The sequence below is a fragment of the Gavialis gangeticus genome, unplaced genomic scaffold (genome assembly GCF_001723915.1).
Source record: "Gavialis gangeticus isolate Ggan-Ray unplaced genomic scaffold, GavGan_comp1, whole genome shotgun sequence".
NCBI lineage: Eukaryota > Metazoa > Chordata > Crocodylia > Gavialidae > Gavialis > Gavialis gangeticus.
The window spans coordinates 6,944,246-6,949,496 of NW_017729002.1; positions in this window are offsets into that span (position 1 = coordinate 6,944,246).

A 5,251-nucleotide genomic window follows, 5' to 3' on the forward strand; every position below is an offset into this window, starting at 1 on the left:
GGCTGGGACAGTGTGGGGGGAGGTTGGGGACTCATGGCAGAGCCCCTCATGTGGCATGGGAGAGTGGGGGGGAAGCAGAAGATTCAGAGAGCTTCCAGTTGATTTGGACCTTTTTATCGGTCCCCTGATTCAATTTGGATTTGGAGATTCGGCCATCAAATCGGGCCGAATCTCCTCCAAATCACATCAGCACCCGAAACGTCACACCGTCCTACAGGCTAGGTACAGACATTCAAAAATCCCAAGGCAGAATTGATCTAAGTTACATGGTTTTCTGGAAGGGGAGTAGTTTAGATCAATGGCAAACAGAACACACATTTGCCCTTTGGTCAGAGGTCAAATCTTAGATAGGGCTTTGCCATTTTTAAACCAATCCATTTGTGCCAAACTTCTGTCCTGTTATGGGTACAGACTAGTTTCTGATCACTTATACTAGTGAAAGGTTAATGTCTGTACCTGGACACAAAGGAACTGAAGCAGAGAAACTAACTTAAGATTACTCAGCAGACCAGTGACAGAGTCCATTCTGATTCCTACCCTCGTGCCCTTTCCACTGGACAGCCCTAGCAAGGTTAAATTTCTTCCCTCCATAGATTGAGTACACTCTGAGGTTGCCCTGGAATTCTACCAAATAGCTGGAATTGATACATCATTTCATTTTACCTGACTTCAATTCATTAGGTGGCAAATCCACATCTCCACCTGCTTCACTGAGGCAGTGCAGTGCAAATATGCAGAGGAAGAGGCTGGATAAGGGGATGTGAAAATATCCCACGTGAAATACTCCCCTGTGACATACTCCACTCACTCCTGTGCATGGCTCAGCCAAGCAACTCTTAAGCTTTTCTTCAGCCTATAGGTTAGATGACCTATATACATGCTAGATCCTGTATTTTGGCTCATGAGTGCATTCTAGGTGGTGTAGATAGCGATGCCTATAGTTCAGGTTGCCAGCCATTTCCCATTATAAAACTTTTCTTGCAGTTGCCTCTAACCCTGCCAAACATTAAAAGTTCTGACTGATATTTTCCATGCTGGGTGTCTGCCTCAGGTTGGACTATTTTTGAAAAAAAATATGCAGCAAAAATGTTTCTGTTGGTAGGGTATGACCATGTAATTAGAGGATACATCAGAATGCATGAATTCACAGCACCAAATGACGATTGGCCAGGCAACTGCCCAATTCCTGAATGCCTGGCTTGCAGTCTTTATGCTTTTTAAATATATTGCTACAATATAACGCAGGTGAGGTTTGTGATGCATAGATTTAATAATATATCCAACATTAAAAACAAAAGGCCCAGTTCTTGGTTATTTCACTTGTCTATGTGCAGTAGGAGAAGAGCTGGGCTTGGGGAAAAGTTGGCTTTACATCACTTTTGTGCATCTTGTTTTGAGGGGTTTTGTAGCATGTGCCTTTCCCTGGTGTACACTTGCTTGGATTTATGCTTTGCATCCTAAAGACTGCTCTAAGCTCTCGGAAGTGAAGAAAGCCCCCAGTGCACTCTAGAGACAATTGTCTCTTCATCTTCAACATTATGGAGATGATTCTACCAGAAACAGGACTGTTATAAACCCTTTTGTGGCATTCTACATTTTTCACAGCTCTGTCACATCTGCCTTAATGACCCCTTACTAGTGCCACAGCATCATAAAGAGTTGTTGTAACTGGGAGTCAGGCCCAAAATCTGAAGCACCTGTGTAAAGATCTAACTAACTCTCTGGCAGCTCTACTCAGGCAGTGTCATGGACACTGTGAAAGCCACAAAACACACACGTTCTTTTACATCTTCCCATACCCAACAGCCGGTCTCCTTGCTGGAATGGAAGTAATGCAACAACCTTCCCCAAAGGACTGGTTTTATTTTTCAGGTATTAAACCAAAGGCCCAGAAATGGCTCATGCTGCTATTATATAAATAGCACTGTTGCTAAATGCATTGAGAAATCCCATGCTGAAAGGTTATATGTTTGCCTTCACTCCATTAGCTGAAAGTCCGAGTCTTTTCTTTACTCCAGCACACACTGTTAAATGCAAATGGAAGTGACAAGACAATCATCAATGAGAAAAGAAGAAAACATTTTAACTAGACATATTAAAAAGCACAACACATGATTTTACTTATTTTAAGTTATAAAATAATTACCCATTCCACAGTGAGGACACCATAGCATGAAGTGCGGAATGAGTGCTGATCAAAAAAGGTTCTAGGTAAGTGATATCCAGTATTAATGTTAATAGTATTTTTTAAAACATATGAATAAAAAAAACCCAGCTTGCTTTTATCTAACTGGATATCAACATTCAGTATTCAGCACTGCAATGTACTTTATTACATGGAGGCGTAAGTGCCAGATGCATTCTGACTCTAGTCTGTTGACTCAAATTATGGGCCATGATGTACATTTCAGTACTATGTATAGAGGGTTGTCACAGGTTTATATTTTTAGGGAACATATTTTCTGTTTTTTTCTCAATGCCTACAGTAATTTGCTCCATTTTGTACCATGTGCTACAGGTCTCAGCTAAGTATTTGTATTCTTATGTTTTACAATTTTATTAATCTCGTATCATTTTACTATACTCACAGCCATATATTTCTGCAAAAAATGAATTATCATCATTTGAGTGCTGGATCTCAGGTTTTGATGTTTGTTAGAATAACAAGAACCACCATTTTAAGAAAAGTCGGTAATATTTTAAAAAATCATTTAGTCAACAAAGGTATACAAAGTGATTTAGTGGGTAATTAAATGATCTTTGTGTGTTCACGTCTACCTAGTTAAACAGAAGTTTTATGGGCAAGTCTGGCAGCAGATTCTCTGCATAATTCATGAATACATACAGACTTGTGGTCTCCTGAAACAGAATATAGACACTATATTTAAATTAACAGTTTTAAGGATTTGAAGATTGAAAAGGATGAGATTTGTAGACCTGTTATCAAGAAGTATGTAGCTACATCCTTGTCCATAAATTAAACATGACTTGGCCCTCTAAAGTAGCTTATGCAAAAGAGAGAGAACATGGGCCATTTACAGAGAGGCATTAGAAGACAACCACAAGAGGACCACAATTCTTCTGAGAAGTACCCAGTGCTTGAGAGCCTTATTAACATTTCTCGAATATTAATAAAAGTAACGCATTTTGAACAACAGAAAAGGTACAGATGCTATTGTGGGTTCAAGTTTTGAGCCAACATCAGTTTTTATTTTATTCTTATTAATAGCACTGTTATATAGCACATTTCCCAAAGTACCTAACAAACGAAGGAAAGTTTCATTGCCCTTATTTTGCATGCAGGAAAACTTAAAGAGAGAGAGATAGAGGACCTTGTCAGACAGAACACTTAGCATGTGTTTTATTTAGATCACAGTGAGCATTACCGTGCTGTATGAAAAGTTACAAAATATTCTGAGCAGTTGCAGGTAATGTTTACTATGATCTCTCACACCAACTCTTCTGCACAGCTTGTTCATTGTCACTCTGGTGCAGTCCTGGGGCTAGGATGAATAAACAGCTGATTGTCAGTCCCAACCCCAGCACCACACTGGAGCTGGGGCTGCCAATGGAGGCTTGGTACAGCAAAGGGGTACCTGGTAGATGGCATGGCTGGGTGAGGATCACAAATTGTTCATTGGACTCATGGAGCAGTACAATGATAGCCAAACACATGTTTCTTAATACCATCTGGAAATACTCCTTGCGTGAAAAGCCTTAACTTAGCAATGACAGGATTTTACTTAGCATGTGTTTTACTGTTTTAACATGTAGATGCTCATGTTTTAAATGCAGTTAACACATCCTAAATGCCCTGTGCAACAAAGCCCTAAATGACTTACCCAGTGTCAAAGTGCAAGCTAGTGGAAGAGTGAAGAAGAGAATGTAGACCTCCTGACTCTGTCCCTATTAACTATGTAAAGCTGTTATAGTCATTGTGGACAGCAGCACAATAAACAAACAGATGACCTGTCAGATACCTTTTCACCATGGCCTACTGTAAAGGAACTTTGTACAAAATTCTCTTAACACTAATGAAAAGACCCCATTGTCTTAGGTGCTTGCTGTGGTCAGGGCCTATACATCTGGCATCTCAAGAAAGCATTCCTAGAGGTCTCTTTTAAGGACCTTAATTCCAGAAGAAGAGAGAAGAATATTAGCACACAAAGGGCACATCTGCTTGTGCATTGTGTTTAACTTAATGTGCATTAAATCTAGTAAGGGCACTATTTCATGTGCACCAGGGGTAGTGGGGGAGGCGGGGCTTTAATTAGAGCCGCTCTGAGAGCCACTCTAAATAAAATGCTGTCATGTCTGGTGTATCAGCATCCCTGTGCTTAAAAATGGTGGTGGGGGTGCTTGAGCTAAAGCTTCTATCAGCTGTAGCTCAAGTGCCCCCACCACCATATTTAAGAGCGGGGACTCTGATACATGAGATGCAGGAGGCTGCTGGAGCTTAATTAAATTGATTCTGCTCCAACATGGTGGAATTCCAGCATGTCAGAGCAGCCTCCATGCCCATATATAGGTGTCCTCCACTGTGAGGTACTAGGGAAATGTGTATTAGACTGTCTTAATGCACATTACTAAAAAGCATGGGGCATTTTTACACATGCAAGTACCACAGCACCAGGCGCTCTGAAAAGCACCGGGCATTGTGATGGTTGCAGTTGTATAAGCTCAGTGATCAGCCACAGGGAGACCCCGGGTGCCCCCCTGGACCCAGGAAGCACCAGTTGTTGAGCTAGGGAGGTGCAGAGGGGCTCTCCAGCGTGCTCCTCAGCCGACCCGGAAATGGACTGGAAGTGCTTCTCATCCACTTCCAGGTCTGCTGCCAAGCATGCTGTGGAGCACCCCACACTCCTGTGGACCGCTCCATCCACCCCAGCATCACAGCATTTATGAGCCCCTGCCACCTAGAGGTATGTAGAAAAAACATTTCAAGCTGTGCCTATGTCTGAATCATCAAATCTTTCCAAATGTCTCCAAATTGATTTGGAGGGTTCCAATTAGATTAAAAGAGAATAAAGGGTCTTCTGATTCCATTCGGAATCAGAGATTCGGTCACCGAATCGGATCAAATCTCCACCAAATTGAATCAGGGACTGAAGCTTCATGTAGCCCTAATACACACACACACACACACACACACACACACACACACTAAACATCAGTTTCCATTTCTGACATTGAAATAGGAATGGCTTTGATAAAGGAATCTTAATTGACACTGACCTCTAATCAAAAATTA